Source organism: Bison bison, unplaced genomic scaffold (assembly GCF_000754665.1).
Source record: "Bison bison bison isolate TAMUID 2011002044 unplaced genomic scaffold, Bison_UMD1.0 scf7180017864466, whole genome shotgun sequence".
NCBI lineage: Eukaryota > Metazoa > Chordata > Mammalia > Artiodactyla > Bovidae > Bison > Bison bison.
Window position 1 is genome coordinate 7720713 of NW_011495027.1, and position 9580 is coordinate 7730292.

The window sequence follows — 9580 nt, forward strand, 5'->3', positions numbered from 1 at the left end:
AAAAAAAAAAAAAAATCTCCCTCTGTAAAACTGGCTTTCACTCACCTTCCTTGGGTCCGGGTCTCCGGTGCTATGGTCTCTGACACCCTGCTTTGAGCTGGATGTGCCCTGATCATTGGTGCTTGCCTGAAGGAGACTTGGCTAATCTGAGATTCTTGTTCTGTATATCCCAGGATTTGGACCCCAGCTAGTTCCTGGAAACTTGACTTCCTGCTCAGTCTTCCCCTAATTCCATGTTCCACTAGCTGCCATGCCCAGTTGCTGCGTGTGTCTGGGTGAGGCAGTCACACTTCAGAATTGGTACCTGTATTGATGCTGCAAGTATCTCAACCAGAGGTATAGACCTGCCTTCACATTCATGCTTCATGGGTGGAGAGGAGGATAAAGGGACAATGCTTATCAGGCTGCTGGCAGGTAATAAATGACATGGCTTCTCACAATTAAATGCCTTTCTCCCTTCCTCTTTTCCTAACTTATCTGTGGCTATAGATACCTTGGAGTGTATAATACACATGTAACTTCCATGAATGTCAGAACTTGCATCCCCCTAAATCTGGCGCTTAGCACATAGTTGATGTTCAATAAGTATTTGTTGAACGAATGAACGTGAATAATGTATGTGATCACTCTTACCTTATATGGCTTCCTCAACACTGACCACTTGGCATGAATTTCCAAACCCTGCCCCCATTGATGTTTACCTTTGCCTGAGGAAATGACTAATATCCGCTCTTGGATGAATTAGTTACTCACTGTAAGGGCCGTTCACCAGAAGTCAGTCCTCTTAAGCAAGGCTGTTGTCTGATGGACCACTCTGCTTCTGCTCAGTGCCCTGTCTGTATAAGAAGACAGGCTGCATTCTGTGCAGTCTTGTAGCCCAATTCCAGCAGAGCATCTCAGTCAGGCAAAGTGAGGGCAGGGAGCTGCTGGTGTCCTGTCTGTTCTTGCTCCAGGCCCAGATTCCTGTCTGAAAATGAGAAGACCCCCGACCTCACGGCCAATTTATCCATCAGACAGAGAGGGTCTAAGGTCCATGAAACTTTTTAGAGACCAACAGAAAATGCTTTCATTTTCTCTTAAAATCAGAAGAAAAGGAATATAATAATGCATATGTAATAATGATTCCAGCCTGCATTATACTTATTTTTGTACTAACACAATCATAAAATAACATTCTTAATTTTTTTTTAATGGAGGAAGGAATCCATGAAAATCATAGTGCCGAGCAGAAGAGCAGACTCGCCACGCCCTGTGCTGCCCCAGGAGGGCTGGTCCCTCAGGCACCTTCCCAAAGAGAAGCCTGCTTTTCTGTAGGAAGGCAGAGAGGGCTTCAGAACCGCCCCGGCCTCTTAAATAAGGCACATCCCAGTCCAGTATACCCTCTTCCCCTCACTCCTCGACCCGAAATATGGGGAAAAGCTGCATGATCTCACTCTTCTAAAGAAGACAAACCTGGAAGTGACTCCATCCCCTGACGCTCAAGCAGAGAAAGCTCATCGATGACGTCACCTCCTTTTCCCTCAAAAGTCAAGCTTAAGCATGACCTTCCCTCAAACCCGGCAGGAAAGATCAGGCATGATGTCAGCTGACCCCCACCCCACTCCTCTCTCCCCACCCAGCTGGCCGATGACTCGTTTTCACCCCGAGGACGGAAGACGGCATCTCAGAAGTGACTCTGCCTGGAGGTGTGGGTGTCTGGCTGGCCGCTGCTTCCTCTCAGTCCCGGCAGGCCCATCTGCCTAGAAGGCAGCCAGGAGTCAGTGAGGAGTCACACGAACCGTGACTCAGCACGTGGCAGCAGACAGGAATTCGTTCAGGGCTCAACATCCAATAAGGAGTTTTCAGGCAAGTCTGGAGGGCAAGATGAGCCAGCTCACAATGAGAAACTGAAAAGCAAAAGGGAAACCAGGACTGAGAAATTCCTAGGGGGAAAGAAAAAAAAAACGCACAACCTTGGCCTGGAGAAGGTTACTTGAATTGACAGGGATATGAGGCAAGGGCGACCTCGGACCTACATCAGCTCACGGCTCTGCCAGCACTCAGGAAGCCAGCCGTCTCTCGGTCCAGTTTGCTGTATGCCCTTCTGACCTCCTCTGCAGGTGCTGGGTCCTCCTTGCAAAGAAGGACCAGCCCCAAGAAGGACAGGACAGCCTAAGTGTGCATCAGGGCCTCAGCACCCAGGGAGCAATAGTGTTTGAGTCTGCAGTCCAGATTTAACACATGAAGAGGGAACAGGACAGGAAGAAAATAAAAGATTGTAAATAAAAGATGGAATGTCCATCGTGGGGGAGGCTGGTGTGTGGGAATGGGGAGGGGGGCAGGAATTTTCTGTACTTTCCACTCAATTTGCTGTGAACCTAAAACTGCCCTAAAAATAAAGTCTATTTTTTTCAATTGACTGAGTTTTTTGTTTTTTTTTTTTTAATCTGTTCTGTGGCCATGGAATCCCACGCAGCATCACGCAGAGAGGTCCATTCTAGCTCAAGAGGGAGACCAGCAAGCAAGCTGACTAAGCCATCCTGACTATAGGAGCCACAAACAATGGAACTTTCCCTCTTTCTCATACTTTGGGCATAGCCCCTGCTGACGTAATTCCTTAACTGTGTACAATAATTTTGCTTTCTAGAGCGAGGAAGAAAGTTATAGCAAATGCTTCTGGAAGAGATAGACTCTGGTATAAGAATAACTAGTAGATCTATTCTTGAGAAAAATTTTTTATATTCTAAGCCTCGGTTTCTTCACCTATAAAATGAGGATAACAGCATTATCTGTCTTCAGAGATGTGTGGATCTACTTTCAGGTTTGCCACCCACCCTATTTACAGTAGCCACACCCTCCCTTCTTAACGCTCACCAGCACTTCCTAGCACCCTACTTCATTTTACTTTTCTACAATGCCTATATTTATTTATTTTACAATGCATTTATCATTATCTTCATATCATTTGTTTTACCCTTTAAATTCTCTTTATCTCCCTTTGAGATGTAAATTCCACAAAGGAAGGGATTTTTGTCTGCCTTATTCCGTATCCCCAGCACCTGGCACATTTTCTAATATGTAGTAAGTTCTATATAAATATTTATTGGATAATATTCGATTTATGTGAAGTGCTCAGCAAAATGCCCTGCATATGCCCTGTGTGTAATACACATTAACTATCTTTATTATATTTTCCATGTTGCAAAACAGTAAAGACTGATGAAGTTCCAGAGAGGAGGAAAAGGGATGCAGATAAAAGAGAATTAGTGAGGATTCGAGGACATAAAAACAGACTTCCTCAATGGTACAGTTTTGCTTTGGGTTAGGTCTACAGATGTCAGTATGTGAATGCCTCCCCAGGCCTGGCCCCCTAAACAGCACAAAGTGCCCACCATGTAATGATGATTGATTGTGTTATCTCAGAGAGCTTAGAAAACAATATATGTGTGCTCTTTAGCCAACTAGTTCATCTTTTTTTGATTCTTAGACCAGAATCTGCTCTGGGCCAGTTGGACATTTCACTACAATTTTCATCACAAGCATTACATACTTTCAGTATTTCATTTGATGCTTAAAAGGAAATATGAAGAATTGTTCAAAACCAGCTCATTATCTGTCCCACAATAGCACCATTAGGAGTGTGCTGGGCTGTAAGTACCAAAGCAGAAGTGCAAAGTGACATCAAAGCAGAAGGCTGGAGGTGCTAAAGCAGCTGGATCTGAGCCGTGACACAGGAGAGAAAGAAGCATCCTCAGTAGATACCAAGCTATCAGGGCATCCTGACCCAGCACATTTCTGTTCTATGAGCCCACAGACTGTATGTGGCCAAAATCAGTGAACAGCCTGCCTCCCGTCTTGTTGAAAAGTTGGTTCTTTCAAAATGTGCTTCTATCTCCTCACTTTGTAAAACACACACACAAACCACAAATCCTCTTCTATCAAGCTCAGTTTTCTCATTGAAATACTCTGCTGATCTTCAAAGAGAAAAGGAGGAACTCTTCAAAATCGTGATGAAGGTACCACTGTTCCAATGCTTTAGGAGAACTTTGCTCCTCTCAGCTCCCACCTTCCTCACGTGGAGGTGCACTCAGGCCCCAGACAGGAGGGCCAGGAGCTGAGCTCCTCTAGGGGTCAATCTGCGAAGTCTAGGCACACTGCCCTGCCTCGGCTGTCCCAGAGAAAAAAAGCATGGGAGACAGCTACAAGCGGGTGATGTAAGGGGCGACTACACTTCCAGTGCGAACATTCCCAGTCATACACTTTGTGCAAACTGTAAAAAGTTGCCTCTTCCAGGCCCTTGGATTGAAAACATTTTTTATTCCTCAAGGTTGGAGCACTTGTGAGAGAAGTAGGGCTATATTTCTCCTTGGTTGGACATCTTTGTGCAGGACAGAAACTGCAAAAGTGCACTTGGTGGTTGGCTATGTGAGAAGGTCATGAAAAGCAAAATGCCTGACCCCTATTGTATACACCCAAAGGATGAGATCCTTTTCCTTTGCAGCTGGAGTTTAATCTGTGGTTGGATCTCCTCTGCTGCTGCTGCTGCTAAGTCGCTTCAGTCGTGTCCAATTTGTGCGACCCCATAGGCCCACCAGGCTCCTCCATCCCTGGGATTTTCCAGGCAAAAGTACTGGAGTGGGGTGCCATTGCCTTCTCCAGATCTCCTCTAGAAGATGCTAACCTCCCAGTCTTTCTCCTCATTCTACCAATAGCACCAGCCCTGCTCGAAGCCTATGGCATCGATACTTAATGTAGGCTGAATATTCGGAGAAGGGCGATGTGATGTCATGGCAGGGCCATGGAAGCAGCTGACCTGGCAGGGTGGCTTGATAGTGTCAACTTGGTGAGGGTGAACTGCCTTTCCCAGAGGTCCCTCCCCTGCACATGTCCCATTAGAGTGGCCACAGCAGATATTCTTGCAGGAGATTTGAAGGGGAGAAGCAAAGCAGTGGTCATTTTGTAGCTCACACGTGTTGCCACTAATCTTCTAGGTCGCCTCATTGGCCCCAAGCAGGTGTCTTTTATTGCTGTTCTTGCCTCCCCAGAGCTCTCCAGTAAGAGAGCAGCCGCAGCTGCCACCCCACCTCCATGACCGCATTCCAAACTTGAGCTAAGATCGCTTGCATTCTTAGCTGACAGCTAAATAAAACGACCCCGTTCCTGTCAGCTGACCTCCCAGGTAAAATGCCAGCGCTTTCTCAGGGGCTGTGAGAGGTAGGACTTTTGCGCAAAGAAAGGTTGGGAGCAGAGTTGGTAGGCACCAGCCCAGACTGGTTAGGGAAGTGTTTGGGGTGGTTTCCTCCAAACCCCACCACGACTGGCATTACATACTCTATTTGGATTCACAATAAAGGTGATTATTTATGATCTTATTAGCAGAGACTATAAATACCTCAAAGAAGGCTTCCAGCGTTTAAATTCTTTTCCACTCTTAGGAACATGCTGGAATAGCGAGCAATTCTGACAAGGAGGTCTCTCACCCCTCCCTGCCATTTATTTTACGCTCTGCTCCGTCTGCACCCTCCACTCCTGACGTCAATTTCTACAACCTTCCTCCTCCCACTCTTTTCATCTTGCTGTGTTGTCACCCTGTCCTCCATCTATCTTGCCAAGAATGAACAAAGGGGTATAAGCTATCCTAAGACAACTTGACATAGAAAATATGTCTTTTCAAAGTCCCAGAATGTCACGATGAACTCATTGAGAAACCATATGATAGACTGTATTGGCTTTTCCAAAACCAGTCTCTGGAAAAAAGTGTTGAATACTTGACTCATTCACTGACAACTTGGGACAGTCCAATAGGGAGGAAGAAAGGAGAAAGAAAAAAGGAGTAAATAAATGGTTTCTTTTTATCTATAGGTATATGATTCAGGTGCCAAGGCTCATGAATCTTGGAATACAGTCAGTTACAGTCATGAATGATTCTCCAAAGAAGAGGCCAAACACTGCCAAAACAAAAAGCAAATCTAAACCATCACATTCCTACTGTAATGGATGCTGAGAAATGGATGCAGTAGAACCACCCACAAGTTTCCTGGTACTTGCTGCTGTCATTGCAAAATACTGGCTCCTTCAAAGTATCATCTCTTGCCCCTGCCAGAAAAAGCCAGTCTTTAAGAGAAACTAAATCCAAGGTCACTTACTTCCACATAAAGAGAATATTTTGTCAGCTGCCAAAATTCATTTTTCTAATGTACTCTTACCCAATAACTTAAGCCTGGTATGCTGGGCAGAGTCCAACTTGGGTAATTCCATCCTCCCAACCAAATTTCCCCAAGGACTTTGAACTAGACACGATATCATTCTTTACTTTCTTGGCTGTGCTTTTATTAATCAAACTGATGCTTTTTACTTCTGAGTGACGGGGATATGGAAATGGAATTTCTGAAAAGGGATTATTCTTAAGAATTTAGTAATGAGAGGTTCCATTATATGAATTCAGTCAAGTTCTTTGGAAGTCAAGTCTGAACTCATTTATTCAACAAATAATTATTAAAGTATATGCCAAGTACTGTTTTCAGCATTGCTGATGCAACAAGGCACAAGAAAAGCTTTCTGCCTTCAAGAAATAAGTATTAGAATAAGTATATGAGATGAGGTTGAAGTGAGAAGCAAGAATCAGACCGTTTAAGCCATGATCTAGAATTTGGATATTATTATAAAGATGTTTGGAGAGTATTGGTGGAGCGATGTGCTCATATTTGTTTGTTTGTTTTAAATCAGATTACCGTGAAGGGGAAGAGCCTTTATACAGGATCTGTGGGTCAGGGTCCTAGTCTACTGCTATTTTTCACTGGAATTGATTTATTTGGGGGTCAACACAACCATGTCCCTACTCTTCTCACTGAAAGCTTTTCAAAGAGCATTGAATCTTGTTATGCTCAGAGGGCCGAAAGGCCAAAGTTTGGCCACATGGGCCATCAGCAGTGGATTGTTCTATGATGAATGCGGGTTCCCTCTTCCTCTCTACATCTGGCTGTACTTTACAGGCTGCCTTTGGTCATATGGGACCCCAGACAAAAGAAGGTAAATGAAGAAACATCATTTTTCTCGTCTCCTCTGCTCCAAGAGCTGCCTGTGCTCCGCCCCAGGTAGTTCAAAAACAAAATCAAGGAAAAGCGTCTATACTTATAAGTGGCTTATTGAATGGTGGCATTCTTAGATAAGCACTACCATTGAAAAGAATCATTTTAAACTTTCTATATGTCGCCCGCCCTGTGAACAGTGACAAATATAATTGAGAAAGTCGTAGAATCTGGGCATAGAAGGGAACATTAATGGCCATCAAGTCCAACCTTCCACCCCGTGTAGATGCTTCTATGCAGCTGACAGGGAGTCCTGCAGTGTTCTTCTTTCCTCCTATGTCAGATGGGGGCCAGACGATGGCAATTTCACTATACACAATTCTGTTGGTTTGGGAAGGTCATTGGTGATGGTACCTACTGACTTATGGTCTGAAGGGCCAAAGGGCAGATAGAGAAAGTCACAGCCTGAAAAGGGAACACCAAATAAACTTGCTAATCTCAGGAGCAAAAGAGAGAATAAAGGGCATAAAGCCACACAAGCAGATACACAGGATGCTGGTGGAGGAGAAATAAAGAGTAGGCGAATTGGAGGTGAGCGGGTCTAGAGAAATTCCCAAGGGTTTGTGTGAGTGCTTATGATGGGAAGTTTAATACAATTCTCACACACATTTGTATGATTGTGCCAAGTACTTTCAGAGAGGCTGGAGGAGAATCTGTATCATACTTCTGCTAAATGGTCACTGCCTCACCTGGAAGCCATTTCACCATTAAGAAGTGGTCTTCCCTCTGACCCGACTTACAGAGCAAATCTAATACTTTTTCTTCAAGACAGTCGTTTGGATAATTAAAAAGAGCTCCCATTGTTCCCTTACGTTACTTCCTGCTTTAGGCTACGCATCCCTAGATTCTTTTAGCTGTTTTGGGATAGCATAATTTCAAGGTGAAAAGGACTTCAGAAATTCAAGTCCAGATCTCTCATTTACTCAGTCACTCAGTGGTATCTGACTCTTTGCGACCCCATGCCTCCTATTGTCCATGGAATTTTCCAGGGAAGAATACTGGAGTGGGTTGTCATTTCCTACTCCAGGAGATCTTCCTGACCCAGAGTTCAAACCCGCATCTCTTGTGTTTCCTGCATTGGCAGGTGGATTATTTACCACTGGTGCCACCTGAAAAACCCTATATTAATATATATACATATACATATAAAATATAAATGTATATTACATATACATATAAAATATACAAACAACAAAGTATTGTTGTTCTGTCGCTAAGTTATGTCTGACTTTTTGCAGCCCCATGGACTGTGACACACCAGGTCTCCCTCTCCCTCACTATCTCCCAGAGTTTGCCCAACTTCATGTCCATTGAGTCAGTGATGCTATCCAAACATCTCTTCCTCTTCCACCCTCTTCTCTTTTTTCCTTCACTATTTCCCAGCATCAGGGTCTTTTCCAATAAGTCAGCTGCTCGCATCAATAGAGTATTATTCAGCCATAGAAAAGAACGAAATAATGCCATTTACAGAATGGAGCTAGAGATTATCAGACTAAGTAAGTCAGAAGGAGAAGGATTCATGCCATATGATATCACTTACATGTGGAGCCTAAAATTTGATACAAATGAACCTACCTATGAAACCAAAGCAGACTCACAGACATAGAGAACAGGCATGTGGTTGCCAAAGGGGAGTGGGGTGGAGGAGGGACGCAGTGGGAGGTTGGTATCAGCAGATGCAGACTATTATATATAGAGTGGATAAACAAGGTACTACTATAATGCACAGGGAACCAGATTTAGTATTTGTGATAAACTGCAGTGGGAAAGAACATGAAACAGAATGTGTATATATGTATAAGAGAGTCACTTTTCTGGGCAGCAGAAATTAACACAACACTGTAAATCAATTATACTTGAAAAAAAAACAAACTCCCCTTTTTGTTTTTAGCTCTTCTCCTCAAAGATGACCTACAGTGATTTTTTTTCGTTTTCCAAGGTTGTCATTACTTTAGTGCAGGGATCTACAAACTACAGCCCAGCCTAAATCTGGCTAGCTGCCTGCTTTTATAAATAAAGTCTCATTAGAGCACAGCCACACCTATTTATTTCCAAATTATCAGTGGCTGCTTTCACACTACAAAAGCAGTCTTGAGTAACTGCAACCATGACCACATGGCCCACAAAGCCTAAAATATCACCTTTACAGAAAACAATTTGCCAACTCCTGGTCTAGGGTAAATTTCTGAACTCATCTGAGGCAGACTATGTGACTTCTTTCTGTCAGCTCATCTATATTTGGATATGCTTCCTCTTTAGCCATCTTTCTTCTGCCTTTACAATTTGATATATATTCTTTCTATTAAAAGAACTCAAAACAATATAGCTGCCTATTATCAACTGTTGACATATATCTTCTGCCCCATGCAATGTCTCTTCCACATTTGGAACTTTTAATAGTAAAGATCATTTATTTAAGGCAGAAATCACTATTTTTCTCATTTTTCAATTACTCATTTACATTTTATTTTCTTTCCAATTTTATTGCAATACATGGCATAGAACACTGTAGA